This window comes from Mercenaria mercenaria, chromosome 5 (assembly GCF_021730395.1).
Source record: "Mercenaria mercenaria strain notata chromosome 5, MADL_Memer_1, whole genome shotgun sequence".
NCBI lineage: Eukaryota > Metazoa > Mollusca > Bivalvia > Venerida > Veneridae > Mercenaria > Mercenaria mercenaria.
This window is the reverse complement of record NC_069365.1, coordinates 42,469,612-42,485,887: the sequence shown is the minus strand read 5'-3', so window position 1 is coordinate 42,485,887 and position 16,276 is coordinate 42,469,612. Positions and strand designations below refer to the sequence as shown.

At 34.6% G+C, this 16,276-nt stretch overlaps 1 long non-coding RNA gene across 1 annotated transcript in view; it reads right to left on the bottom strand.

Annotated features, from left to right (window-relative positions):
- The window catches only part of LOC123557024 (uncharacterized), a 55,073-nt gene extending 39,030 nt beyond the window's left edge, over positions 1-16,043 (bottom strand). Inside the window, exons 1-2 of the long non-coding RNA XR_008370970.1 lie at positions 15,988-16,043; positions 3,681-3,829 (exon numbers count right to left, since the gene is read on the bottom strand). This is a non-coding gene — a long non-coding RNA (uncharacterized LOC123557024). The remainder of the gene's footprint in view (positions 1-3,680; positions 3,830-15,987) is intronic.
- Positions 16,044-16,276: the final 233 nt, after the last annotated feature.

Sequence of the window (16,276 nt, the reverse complement as noted above, 5' to 3'; positions counted from 1 at the left end):
CAGTTCAAAAATATTGCAAACCATGTTGACTATTGAATGGATACTGGTGCAGACCAGTCATTGGTTTTCCCAATTAACCTTTTAGAGGATACCAGTTCAAATATAATGTAAACCATGTTGACAAGTTTACTATTGAGAGGATACTGGTTCAGACCTGGCGTTGGTTTTCCTATTAACCTTTTAGAGATACCAGTTCAAATATATTGTAAACCAAGTTGACTACTGAGAAGATACTGGTTCAGACCCGACACTGGTTTTCCTATTAACCTTTTAGAGATACCAATTCAAATATATTGTAAACCATGTTGACTAATGACAGCATACCCGATACCAGTTCAGATCTGACATTGGTTTTCCCAATTAACCTTTTAGAGGATGATAGCTAGTTCTAATCTATTGAAAACCAAGTCGACTACGAGAGGATACTGGTTCAGACCTGACATGGTTTTCCCAATTAACCAGTTCAAATATATTGTAATCCAAGTTGACTATTGACAGGATACCAATTCAGACCTGGCACTGGTTTTCCCAATTGACCTTTTAGAGGATATTGGTTCAGTTTCATTTGAAACCAAGTTGATTATTGAAAGATAACTGGTTCATACCTGACATTTCCTAATTAACCTGTTACAGGATACTAACTGGATCAGTTTTATTGTAAACCAAATTTTAACTATTGAGAGATTACTGGTTCAGACCAGACATTGATTTTCCCAATTAACCTTTTAGAGGATACTGGATCAGTTTTATTGTAAACCAAATTGACTACTGGGAGATTACTTGTTCAGACCCGACAGTGTTTTCCCAATTAACCTTTTAGAGGATACTGGTTCAATATAATGTAAACCAAGAAAATGTCTACTGAAAAGGCTGTTGGTTCACAGCATTGACATGTTTTCCCCAAAATTTAAAGTTTTAGAGGGTACTGTTCAGATCAATTGCAAATCAAGACAATGACTTTTGACAAAGTATTGGTTTTAGAGCTACAACATAATTATTTTATCCAATTAATTTATTTATAGAATTAATTTTGGAGTATAGGCCTACTGGTTCATTTCTCTGGCAAATCGAGATGTTGCATTTTATTTTTCAGATAACTGATTAAGTCCTGACCCAAACAAACAAAAGTACTCGACTTAACAAATTTCATCATATAATCAGGATATACATGTGTTATGCAAAATATATAAGTTATGGCCCTTTTCATGGTTCACCACATCCAAATATATTGCCATGGATAGCAAACAAAGCTGTTTTGGTTATTTTTTTTTTGACAAGCCTAAACACTTAATAACAGTACTACTTACAAAAATTAAGATGTTTATGTATTAAATGAGCAAAGTCACCAAACCTCCCCTTTTTGTATGTGACAAACGGAATGATGTTCCAGGCAATGAGATGCAATGCAAAGGCCTTAACTATATCTTGATGCAAGGATATTTATAATTTTATTTCCCCTTTTTGTACTTTGACATTTGTAACTGTAACTCCAACAAATAAAAATAGAATTCAATTGCACTAAATATTTTGACAAATAACAATGAGATTATATGCAATGTGCAAGAACCATACTCTGTATCGAATATATATATTCTCCTATACTTTCTTCATAGTCTTATTTGTTTGTACTATAATGTGACTGTTATTTGTCAGACTGGTAACATTGCCCAATCGGGCTTATGACACAAAAAGTAATATTTCTTGACAAATAATGGAGATATTTCTTTCAAACTTGGTCCATTTGTTAAGCATAACAAATGATACAAATTAGAATAAAAACAGAGCTGTCTCCATAGGATGACACATGCCCACGATGGCACTTTGAATGAATAGTTATGGCCGATGTTAGAGTTTAGGACCTTTGACCTACGGAGCTGGGTCTTGCGCGCGACACGTCGTCTTACTGTGTCACACATTCATGCGTAGTTATTTTAAAATCCATGCATGAATGACAAAGATATGGACCGGACACGCCCATCAATGCACTATCATGAAAAATGACCTTTAACGTCTAAGTGTGACCTTGACCTTTGAGCTACGGACCTGGGTCTTGTGCATGACACGTCGTCTTACTGTGGTACACATTCATGCCAAGTTATTTGAAAATCCATCCATGAATGACAAAGATATGGACCGGACACGCCCATCAATGCACTATCCTTTAACATCTAAGTGTGACCTTGACCTTTGAGCTACGGACCTGGGGCTTGCGCGCGACATGTCGTCTTACTGTGGTACACATTCATGCCAAGTTATTTGAAAATCCATCCATGGATGACAAAGATATGGACCGGACACGCCCATCAATGCACTATCATGAAAAATGACCTTTAACGTCTAAGTGTGACCTTGACCTTTGAGCTACGGACCTGGGTCTTGTGCATGACACGTCGTCTTACTGTGGTACACATTCATGCCAAGTTATTTGAAAATCCATCCATGAATGACAAAGATATGGACCGGACACGCCCATCAATGCACTATCCTTTAACATCTAAGTGTGACCTTGACCTTTGAGCTACGGACCTGGGTCTTGCGCGCGACATGTCGTCTTACTGTGGTACACATTCATGCCAAGTTATTTGAAAATCCATCCATGGATGACAAAGATATGGACCGGACACGCCCATCAATGCACTATCCTTTAAAGTCTAAGTGTGACCTTGACCTTTGAGCTAAGGACCTGGGTCTTGCGCGCGACACGTCGTCTTACTGTGGTACACATTCACGCCAAGTTATTTGAAAATCCATCCATGGATGACAAAGATATGGACTGGACACGCCCATCAATGCACTATCCTTTAATGTCTAAGTGTGACCTTGACCTTTGAGCTACGGACCTGGGTCTTGCGCGCGACACGTCGTCTTACTGTGGTACACATTCATGCCAAGTTATTTGAAAATCCATCCATCGATGACAAAGATATGGACCGGACACGAAAATTGCGGACAGACTGACAGACAGACAGACTGACAGACCGACGGACCGACAGACGGACAGACGGTTCAAAAACTATATGCCTCCCTTCGGGGGCATAATAACTTGGTTGCCTTCAGTTTTGGTAGAATTATTTCCCCTTTTCAGATTTTTATGACGCATAATCTTTGAAGTCCAAAAAAACAATGTTCTGATTGTCTCCCGAAAAATATTGCATTATAGTGTTCACTCGGTGAAATATATTTCGATCTTACACTAAAACAAACAAATATTCTCTATATATTTATCACAGCTTTGAACATCAGATTTAAAATAGTTAACAGTATTAATAAATCCACTGATTTTATTACCTCCCTTGATGGACCAAATTATTTGTTTTGGAGTCATACTCTGGGGTAAAGTGTTGTAAAAAATGGGAAGGAATTCAAAAAGTAAGCAATGTTAGATATATTCATGAAACCTCAAACATCTTGGAATTTATAAAGCATGTACTCAAATTCTATCATTATAATCAATTAGGATATAAAGTGCAGCTTTCATGCTTAAATATTTTTCTTCTGAAAAAGCTATTTGTTGATAAATTGTTTCTTATACTAGCATCTCCGTCTTGAATATAATTTATCTTCATACAGTTACCAGCTGAGAAAATAAGAAATTAGGCTTATTAGGTTTATTATTTTAGTGCAAATTCCGAGAACAAATATTCATAACTATTAATTTACCTTAAAGAGAATATACTTACGAACAGAATACACCAGCAGTAGAGGTCTAGAAGATTGAAGGCAGAGAACATACAGGACTTGCACCGTGTTTGGCTCCCTCAATGTCCCTACTGAAGGACTGGCACCATTTCGCATTTCCATGGGAAATACAGTGTCTCTGGCTCCCAAGCTTGTAATAAGAAAAAAGCCAAAACAGGAAAAACTGAACTTGAAATTATTTTATGTTAAAGAAGTTACTTACTAATTAATAAGGCAAGAATTTAATACTGCAGAAGTGAGCTACATGAAAAACAAATCTGACAATCTGGCCTGTCCTGGTAACAGAAGGCAAAAATTCAAAGGAAATCTGAAAGAGAGAAAATCCTGCCCGTTCCTGGCAGGCCTTGAACCTGAAAGAAATAAAATCCTGCCCAATGTATGTTCCGTCCAAGTAAAACATGCATTAGAAGACCTGGGCAGGGTATGGTCCTGAAATAAAGAAGAAATCCTTGCAATCCCTGATTTCCGTCTCTCTCAACAAAGGAACAACTATCATCTAGCAACACGCCGGCGAGAATTGAAGACCAGTTGTCCCCATTAACGCTTCCCATCTTGCGGACATATTGACACCGGGTCCTCGAAGGTTACGCAAGTAGTCTTGATCAACAATTAAGGGATCTGCTAGGCCTTGAAATCTGAAAAAAAAAATATTCTGCATCTCTGTATGTTAGCTGTCTTTGGCAGACCTTGGACCTGAAAAAGAAGAAATCCTGCCTACCCCATAGAGGTGGTCCTAGGCAGGTCTTGATGCTGAAAGAAATTCCTGCCGACTGCATGTATGGACGGGACATACAGTCAGTTGTCATTGGCAGGCTGTGGACCTGAAAGAAATAAAATCCTCACAATCCCCGATTCCCATCTGTCAAAACACAAAGGAACAACCTTCATCTAAACAGAATTGTAGACCAGTCACTTCCACACATTTTCATCTTGCAGATATATAGACACCGGATTATCCTCGATGGCAACAATGATATGTCTTGATTAATAGTTAAGGGATCTGTCAGGCCTTGGCAGCTGTAACAAAAAGCAACTCTGCCAATCTTTTGAAGCAGCATCTCCTCCTCAGCAGTCTGGAAGATTGGCAGGAAAACGAAACAAGAGGGCCAAGATGGCCCTAGGTCGCTCACCTGAGAAACATACTATAACAGTGTAAACATGTTTAACCTAGTGACTTCATTGAAACAAATATTTTGGCCAATATTCATTAAGATTGGACTAAAAATGTGGTCTCTTGAGTTTAAACAATTTTCTTAGATATGACCTTGTGACCTAGTTTTTGACCCCAGATGACCCATATTCGAATTTCACCTAGATTTTATCAAGGCAATCATTCTGACAAAATTTCATGAAGATCAATTGAAAAATACAGCCTCTATCGCATACACAATGTTTTTCTTTGATTTGACCTAGTGACCTAGTTTTTGACCCCAGATGATCCATATTCAAACTCGACCTAGATTTCATCAAGGCATTCATTCTGACCAAATTTCATGAAGATCAATTAAAAAATACAGTCTCTATCGCATACACAAGGTTTTTCTTTGATTTGACCTAGTGAACTAGTTTTTGACCCCAGATAAACCATTTTCAAACTTGACCTAGATTTCATTAAGGCAATTATTCTGAACAAAATTCATGAAGATCAATTGAAAAATACAGCCTCTATAGCATACACAAGTTTTTTCTTTGATTTGACCTAGTGACCTAGTTTTTGACCCCAGATGACCCATTTTTGAACTCGGCCTAGATTTCATCAAGACAATCATTCTGATCACAATTCATGAAGATGAAAAATACAGCCTCTATCGCATACACAAGCTAAATGTTGACAGACGACAGACAGACGCCGGACATCGAGCGAACACAAAAACTCACCTGAGCATTGCTGAGCTAACAAAACAAAACAAACAAGAGGGCCCTGACCATTTATCAAGTTTTTCAATGATTTGACCTAGTGACATAGTTTTTGACCTCAGGTACCCCACTTCTGAACATTCCCACAAAAATTTATGAAGATCAAGTTGGAAAAGTCACTGCTACAGTTTTTTTAAGTTTTTCTATGATTTGAATAAATGACCTTGAGTTTTTTTCCCAAAGTGACCCAATTACAAATTTATCCTAGATTTTAAACAGAGAAACATTCCAACCAAGTCTCATGGAGATATTTAGGTAAAAAATGTGACATTTGGAGTGTAAATGTCATTCTATAACTTGACCTTGTGACAAAGATTTTGACCTAGATAACCAAGTTTTTGAACTTTACCTAGATTTAAAAGAGACAATTATTCTGACCAAGATCATGTAGTAAATGTGTCTCTGCTATGATTTGACAGGTTGACCTAGTTTTAAACTCAGGCAACCCAGTTTAAATTTTATCCTCATTTCTTATCAAGAAAATCATTTTGACATAGTTTCATAAAGGTGAGGTAAAAAATGTGGCCTCTAAAGAGTATTTTTTATTCAAAATCACCCATTAACAAACTTGAGATTTTATTGAGGATTCTGACCAAGTTTCATAAAGACTGAGCTAAAACTGTGACCTCTAAAGTATTCTCAGTCAAATTCTTTACGATGCATGACACGCAGCGCATGATGACAGATGACGGCCATATGGTGATCACAATAACTCACCTCTTAAAAACTGAAAAAAGTCCTTATCCTAACAAGAATTTAATGCAATATCAAGCATAAAAATAATTTAAACTGAAACACCAAAATTATTCAAAACTTTACGATATTAAATAAATTTTACAAAAATGAAAAGGGTCACAATAGTGCTAGATTGCTTGACCAAGTTTTACTATATTAAACTAGAGTGTAACCTAGATTTGTCTGTGATCCAACTTTTGACCTCAAATGATTCAGTTTGAACATTCCTCTCACTAAATAAGGTTATAAGTTGTATTAGATAATACCTGGTGAATTTTAACACAGATGTACTTAATTTATTTCACACCATTCAAAATGATTTTATTCCGGTTACCTAGAAAATTTGGCCTCTGCCTTGGTAAGACTTCAAAATTGACCTTGTGACCTACTTTTTAACATAAAATTGCCAAGTTTCTATTTTGACCTTAATTTATTGAATAGGGGTAGAAAATACCTCTTTACAGTGTTAACATTGGTTTTCTATGATTTTTAACCTCATGACCTACTTTTTTACCCACAATGACCAAGCTTGTATATATATGAAGATAGGTAAAGGTCTCCTGTGTTGTGCTAACAAGGATTTTTTTATGATCTGACCTAGTGACTTATTTTATGACTGATGACAAAGTGCATACATTTTTAGGATAAAGGAATATAGTAACAATATAAATTGTGACAATTTATTTTAATTCAAGGGCTGTAACCTTGGTGGTTTTTGGAACAACTCTGTTCACTATTGAACTTTACCAAAATATCTTCTATTATCCAATTACAACTACCTTATGATTTTGTTCGATTTCATTAAAATTTTGCCCCTAAGATTAAATATTCAAGAAATTTGAAATCAACTTTTGCATTCATTCAACTCATTTACCTTGCCACTTAAACATTACACATTATATCAACTTTTAGAACCACTGTATTTTACAAAATTATTCCTTAATATACAGACTTTGCAATGATTTTCCTAGATGCCAATTAATTTCAGTAAATTTAATTAATAAAGGAAACATTTTTGATAAATAATGCCGAAGTTTTAAGAAGTATAATATTTCAGTTACATAATTGCAAGAATGCCAAATTAATAATACAAACTGTCAAGAAAGACCTTTTTGGAAGTATCACCCACAAAAATATCGATACAGCAATTTTCTACCTTAGCAATCTTATTTTTTTCTTGACCTTGTAACCTGGAAACCTTGTCAGTACTAAAGATCCCTGTTTGAATTAAATGCACCATAAACCAAAATTTATTCACTTTTAACAGGACTGACTTTCATACCTTAAATTTACTTTAAACCCCAGCCATCGAGTATAGTACAAATGCTAAGAAATAGCAACCAACGCTTCACTCCCTTGTCAAACATTATGCCAGAAACAACTAAAGTACCAAATATATATACAAATCAAATTAATTCTAATTTTAAAATTCTCTACTACGAGAGATGTCAAACTTGCAATTTTTGACTTGTTCAAGAGTCATTACTCTGGAAATTTTTTCACTTGCAGATTATATAACATGACCTACACATTCAGTACGACTGAGATCAAAGAACAAAAACTTTACTAAATAGATAAAAACAACCAGTATCAATTGGAAATTTGGACTAATTCAAGGGGCATTACTCTCGAGATACTGGTCTTAACTTAGTGATAATGACCTTTACTCGGATTTTATTGGCAATATTCTGTAGCAGTGTTTCGGAGATCAAAGAACAAATACTCTGTTCAATGAGCAGACATCATTAGTTTCAGAATTTTGACTAATTCAAGGGCAATGACTCTGGTGATACAGTTATGAAACTTGACCTAGATTATATAGAAACAGTGTAGTCCAGATCAAAGGAAAGTAAAAACTGAGCAGAAGACAGTCATTATTTACAATTTGACAGTAAAGGATAGTAACTGTGGAGAAAATGGTCCAAAAAGGCTACTTATCAAATTTAGTCTAGATTGTTTAAGAGATACAAACTAACAAATTTGGTGGTTAAAATCAATGTAAAGAATATCCCTTGGTTCTGGGACTAGAATTTAAGTAACCAAAAGCAATGATTTTTCAAATATTAATTTTTGAAAACCATTATATTGCAGAGCTTAAAAGCTTCAAGTTTTAAATTGCTTAGAAAGGATTCTATCAAACAGCAAAAACTCATACAGGCTGAATTGTTTTGAATTTATTTCTGTGGTAGGCCATTTAAGTGAAACTGCTTCTTCATAGTAACCATATTTCCATGATGATAAACCAGTTTTCTAGTTTAAATATTTTTGTAATTAAAAGTTGCTAAATATTAAAAGACTGAAAGACTAAGGTCAAGAAGAACAATAGCTAGACGAAAAGCTAACTGGCTGTATACAACCATACAATTTAGCAGCTTTAGCTAGCTTGATGGAAGAAATATACAACCAGGTAGCACACAGGAGAGCTACTTGGATTTAATATATAGCTAGTATAAAGATGTGTTTGCAGAATGTGATATACTCCCAATAAGACCTATAGGATATTGGAATATATAGGCTGTAGGCTTTAAGAAGCAAAGAATGTAAAGTGCTCCCTAGAAGAAACATGGGCTGGCTGGCTGTATGCAACATCTTTCTTGGTAGCAGCTTTGGCTAGCTTGATGGATGAAATATACAACCCGGCAGAACATGTGAGAGCTAGATGTAATTTTGGCCCTAATGGCAGTAGGGGATAGGTAGCTAGAGACAGTTTGTGATAGTTAGAAGGAAGATATACCCTAGTAGCATCATGGGGGGACACCATGGAATAGCTAGTTAGGGTAAGATGGAAGAAATATATACCCTAGTAGCATCATGGGGGGACACCATGGGATAGCTAGCTAGGGCTAGGTGGGTGTGATAGTTAGAAGGAAGAAATATAGACCCTTTAAGTAGCATCATGGAGCACACCACGGGACAGTTAGTGAGAGATCTATAGGTGGATGAGATAGAGACACTAGCAGCATAGGAAAGGAAGCTGGATGGGAAAGCTAGCTGAATGAAGATACAAGCACAGCGAATAAGCTGTATTGATAGAAAAGCAAGAGTAGAATAAAGAGAACTGATCTAATCTTTCAGTCTTTAAATATGGAGCTTTTTTAAATACCTCATTTAATAAATCATATGCTGAACTAATTTCATACGAAATGTGAAGACAAGTCAAGAAATATGGTAAACTTAAAAGTAAACAATACTTATAGTAACCTGCTTAAGCCTGAGCTTAGAGCACATGAGCGGTATGGCACATTTCATTACCTCTCAAAACTTGTAGCATTCAAAGGATCTTCTACATTCTTTTTTTTTTTCAATTTTGAACATAATTCTTTTAAAGACTAAAATGGTGTGCAGTATGAAACTGCCCACTGACCTTTATGTAGTAAAAGATTCTAACTCTGCACTAAAATGGTTATTCCCAAATCATAACATCCTCTTAACACTGACTTATAATAATGTTTAAACTAAATTCAATCCACCGATGTAAAGTCTTTATTTTAGTTTTTTTTTTCACCACATACAGCTTCATTAAACTTGATGTGTAAGTATATTAATTTTGTAACATGTTGAATAAAGAGATATGCTAGGCCCAATTTATTTGAAAATATTTCCAAGAATATAAATCAGACTTGAAATACTGCCTATTTGACCAGTTCACCACATAAACTTGACCCTACAATATACTACATTGACTGGACTTGACTGAAAGTTGCATAGTTATATAGGTCTTTTTCTATGTTGAAGATATGGAATGTACATGAAAACCTGACCTTTGATCTCAAAATATGACCTTGACACTGAACCAACATGACTGAAAGTCATCTTACTTTGGTAAAACTTATGCCAACTTCGTTAAAATCTTTTAAACAGGTAAAAAGATAAAGATTTAGCCTCTGATCTCATCATACAACCTTGACCTTGAACTGACACTTAAAGTGGCCTCATTATGATAAAAAATATGTACCAAGTCAATGCTAGAATTTTATAAATTCATCATTTTATTTTCAGCACAAAGTAGTGAACTGTTGGTATTTATTGCTTAGTACAAATTTGTACTGTTCAAAATGTTCTGTATGTTTTTATTTGCAATGGATGCAAAGAGTTTTATATTGGTCAAACAGGTGACAAATTAAGAAACAGAAGGACAGTTCATGATCAGCAAATAAGAGACCCATCAACAAGACAATTGCCTGTTAGTGAACATTTAGATCTATGCTCTAAAACTGACCCACAGTATTTAATTTTTCCTTTTTATAAATTTCATAATAATAATATTTCAGCTAGGTTGTCTAAAGAACGTTACTTTTTTGATATATTTAAGCCAAAACTAAACAAATATTGATGACGTCATAAAATAACGTTGCGTACACATGTATAAACATGTGTCGTTGCAAAGCAACTACACATTTTTTATATGTCTGCCCTGATGATTATGATATGAAACCGGTAGGTGGACAGAAATACAGATAGAGGAAACCCATTGGATGTTTTTCTTTTTTATTTATTATATACTTATCCAGGAATAACTTTTAATATTTTCTATTATATATATATATGTGTGTGTGTGTGTGTGTGTGTGTGTGTGTGTGTGACACTTAAAAATCCTAAAATATGTACTATTGCTTTGAGTTTCTGAATAAATAACCAAAATGTATAGGGTGGATAGGTCAGAAATTGAATAAATACACGATACATTTGTATGTGGCAAACAGGGCTGGAAGTCTAATGAGAAACACACTGTACCTTAATTAATACTGAAATACACAAGTTCAATATTAGTGAGTATACATAGCCACTATTTCTTTACCTAGTCCTACCTGGCATATTCCAAACAGCTAAGTTTACAAATTTGACAAATATGCTGTATTCTGATATTAACCAGTAGCAAGCAATTATAGTGAGCTACAAAGTATTTTCAAAAGATGACCAACACAAAATTATAGGAATTTTGACTAAACATGGGAGAAAAGTAACCTTTTTAAAATTGTGTGACAAAATCAGCTGACCTATAACATAAACAACATTCCCTAGAAATGAATGACAAGTGTCTTAATGCAGATATATGAACCAGCAGCCAGTCCCCCTGTTTCCCTTATCAAAGACTTTTCCAGTATTTTTGGAAGATGACCTATACCCTTACCTTTTGAAATTTTAATGGCATTTTTGTCAAAATAGTTAACCACCTAAAACTGAAAACACCAATATACACATGTTGCTTTACAATTTCTCCATATCTGCTATAAAATCAGCTAAAAGATTACAAAATTAATGCTTCAGAAATAAACGACATTGTCCTTAAATGCAATATTTAAACATGAACCAGTAGCAGTATTTCCCCCATTTCGAATAATCACAAACAGATGTTATGTAGACAAGCTTTCAAAAACCTGATCTTTTATATTATATACTTATTCTTTACAGAATCTAGTCCCTTTTAGATAATATTTTGTCACAAATATGTTGCCAAAAATAAATTAATCTGCCTTAAAAATTTATTATGATTTATTCATAAACCTTTACCCAGTACCTCTTTGCCATTTTGTCTTGGGTAAGTACTGACCAGAAACTGTTTTCGTTTTTTTTCTTTATTACTCTGTGACCCAACTCAAGTATCAATTAATACAAACTGTTTAAGTTTGCTTATACACACAAAGTTTGGTGACAAGATTATGTTTTAATAAAGGTTACAGTGACCTTGACCTTGAGCACAAAAGCCCCAAATACATTCCAAGCTAGGTCATGCTATATTATATGCAACTCCAACTGGTCAGAATAGGTCATTCCAAATAATCTTACTGACCAGAAGTTTTTTTTCCAGTTTTTAGTAACAGTGACCTTGGCCCTGGTGGCCCTAACTGTAATTCAACACCAATTTTGACCTTGATCCCTAAAGCCTTACATACTATATTATAAAGCTAGGTCCCCATAATATTATATACTAAATGCTATACATTCCTCTTTGTGACAATATGTCAATACAAACAAAAGTTTACTAGGAAAGCAACACAGACCTGAACCAAATGGCCTCAACTAGCTACACACCAGGTTTGGTGACACTATGTCAGTCTGGACATAAATTATTAACCTGCAGCCCCAACTGGTGTCATTAGCCCCATTCTATAACCAAATCATAAACGGAAACCTGTTACTGGCCAAAAACTCTTGTTATTAAAGAAAGCTAGGTCTAAATTTATATAAGTTTACTACACACACTAAGTTGGTGACAAAAGTACCTACAACACAGACTGAGCCGGCTTGTCAGCCCACCTTACTATGTTACTTTAAGCATATCCCCATGTGGTCACCAGGATTTTCAGAATTGCAACATGGAAGTGACAATGATTCATTAAAATCCATTGCATATCAATTTATTATATGATGAATCTGGACAAAGTGCTGTCATGTGTGACCTAATATTTGAGGAACAGACCAGACTCTCAACACATTTCATTATTAACATTTTTTAAGTTTCAGTATTGTTACCGAGACACAATGTAAGTACTAAAAATTAAATGAATGTGTATAATACATGTGCCCTTGTCTGTTACCTTGAGATTTGATTACTGACCAGACTATCCTACACAACATAACATCATGCTGAACATTTCATTTGAATTACTTATATACTAAAGTAGACTTATGAAAATACATGAAAATGATTGAAATTTAATGGTACATTACACTCAATTTGACTTGGAACTTTAGTGCATGCAGGGTATGTGCAGGGATGCTGAACAATGCAGGAGAACAGTGCAAGGGAAGGATGCAGAGGAAGGATAAACAAAGTCCCATATCAAAATTGTAGTATAAAGTACCTTAGAAGATTCTAGATCCTTTAAAATGATAATGTTACCAGCAGATGTACGTTATGCAAAAAGCCCGCCCTCCACATTTTACCAAGTTGCATTAATTTTGAAATTTCTAGAAAATGATTAGCTACATTTGTCTGCCCAAAATATGTAAGAAAGTGTAACCAATTTGGAAAATATCATTATTAAGATTGAAAGATATTAAAATGCCAAAATGACTGCTTTTTAGAGAAAATTGGTCGAGAGCCTGATGATCCGTTCCAAATTAAGACAATGGCTTTTGGAAAGACACTAACTGGTTCAATGGTTTTCCTAATTAACCTTTTAGAGGATACTGGTTCAAATATATTGTTATTTGTAAACCAAATTGACCACTGGGGGGATGGTTCAGACCTGACCTGGTTTTCCAAGGATACCATAAACCATGTTGACTATTGAGAGGATACTGGTTTAGACCAGACATTGGTTTTCTTAATTAACCTTTTAGAGGATTCCAGTTCAAAAATATTGCAAACCATGTTGACTACTGAATGGATACTGGTGCAGACCAGTCATTGGTTTTCCCAATTAACCTTTTAGAGGATTACCAATTCAAATATAATGTAAACCATGTTGACAAGTTTACTATTGAGAGGATACTGGTTCAGACCTGGCATTGGTTTTCCTATTAACCTTTTAGAGATACCAGTTCAAATATATTGTAAACCAAGTTGACTACTGAGAAGATACTGGTTCAGACCTGACATTGGTTTTCCTATTAACCTTTTAGAGATACCAGTTCAAATATACTGTAAACCATGTTGACTAATGAGAGCATGATACTGGTTCAGATCTGACATTGGTTTTCCCAATTAACCTTTTAGAGGATGATAGCTGGTTCTAATCTATTGAAAACCAAGTTGACTATGAGAGGATACTGGTTCAGACCTGACATGGTTTTCCCAATTAACCAGTTCAAATATATTGTAATCCAAGTTGACTATTGAGAGGATACCGATTCAGACCTGGCACTGGTTTTCCCAATTGACCTTTTAGAGGATACTGGTTCAGTTTCATTTTAAACCAAGTTGATTATTGAGAGATAACTGGTTCAGACCTGACATTTCCTAATTAACCTGTTACAGGATACTAACTGGATCAGTTTTATTGTAAACCAAATTGTAACTATTGAGAGATTACTGGTTCAGACCAGACATTGATTTTCCCAATTAACCTTTTAGAGGATACTGGATCAGTTTTATTGTAAACCAAATTGACTACTGGGAGATTACTTGTTCAGACCTGACAGTGTTTTCCCAATTAACCTTTTAGAGGATACTGGTTCAGATATAATGTAAACCAAGAAAATGTCTATTGAGAGGCTGTTGGTTCACAGCATTGACATGTTTTTCCCAAATTAATGTTTTAGAGGATACTGGTTCAGATCAATTGCAAATCAAGACAATGACTTTTGACAGAGTATTTGGTTTTAGAGCTACAACATAATCATTTTTATCCAATTAATTTATTTAGAGAATTAATTTTAGAGTATAGGCATACTGGTTCATTTCTCTGGCAAATCAAGATGTTGCATTTTATTTTTCAGATAACTGATTAAGTCCTGACCCAAATAAACAAAAAGTACTCGACTTAACAAATTTCATCATATAATCAGGATATACATGTGTTATGCAAAATAAATAAGTTATGGCCCTTTTCATGGTTCACCACATCCAAATATATTGCCACTGATAGCAAACAAAGCTGTTTCGTTTTGTTTTTTTTGACAAGCCTAAACACTTAATGACAGTACTGTAACTTACAAATTAAGATGTTTATGCATTAATTAAATCAGCAAAGTCACCAAACCTCCCCTTTTTGTATGTGACAAATGGAATGATGTTCCAGGCAATGAGATGCAATGCAAAGACCTTAACTATATCTTGATGCAAGGATATTTATGATTTTATTTCCCCTTTTTGTACTTTGACATTTGTAACTGTAACTCCAACAAATAAAAATAGAATTCAATTGCACTAAATATTTTGACAAATAACAATGAGATTATATGCAATGTGCAAGAACCATAACTCTGTATCGAATATATATCTTCTCCTATACTTTCTTCATAGTCTATGTGCTTATTTGTTTGTATTGTAATGTGACTGTTATTTGTTGCTATTCATAGCTAATGTTATTATGTTTGCAACCAGACTATAAATAAAAATTTGTATAGTCAAAACTTATAGATAAATAGAAAGATCCAGATATCAAATAACTTGGTAAAAAGGTTACAGCCCGGACAAGAGCTAACATGACTTTTGAAGAGCTAACATGACCTTTGACCCTATAAGTTAATATATCCTTGACCTTTAAGAACAAAAACCTGTATCTTACTGCAAACACTGTTTCAAATTGTGGCAAACATTTATGCCAAATAAACAAATATTGCTCTACGCAATGGACAGATGTATGTAATATACCGAACAGCCATTTTAAGGACATGTTGACCATACTGCAAGAAGACTTGAAAAATAACAATGATAGGAAATATTATTTTGTAACCATATTGCATTGACAGGAAACTGGTTCAAGCCTAACATATCATGACACGCTGCTTTACCACAAAAAAATATTTCTTGCAAAACTGCTCTAAAGATAATCTGGAAAACTGTTGCCATAGGCCCCATCTAACGGTATCCTTATGGTATAGCATTATATAGTAAGAAAAGAAGTAAGGATGCGTTAGATGGGGCCTGTGACTGTTGCATGTTGATATTAAAAACACCCTGGACATCAAATAAAAGTCTAAAAAGATAAACTTAATTAAACATTCCTTTTTTAAAATTAATTTTACCTTCCTTCCTGTGTTCGTTCTTTGTCCTCCTTTGTCCGCCAACGACTGCCTACAACCACAGGCCCCATCTAACGCATCCTTATGGTATAGCATTTATATAGTAAGAAAAAAGAAAAGGTAGGACACTTCCGAATACCCATATTCTCTTGTTCATTAATATATGATCGATTTCAATAGAATAAAATTTAAACGTTAGTTGGAAATATTAATTTTAACAAATTTACCACAAAAAATATTCAAATAAGTCCTATTATAGCTATAAAATCGATGTTTTACATTTTGAATCGAG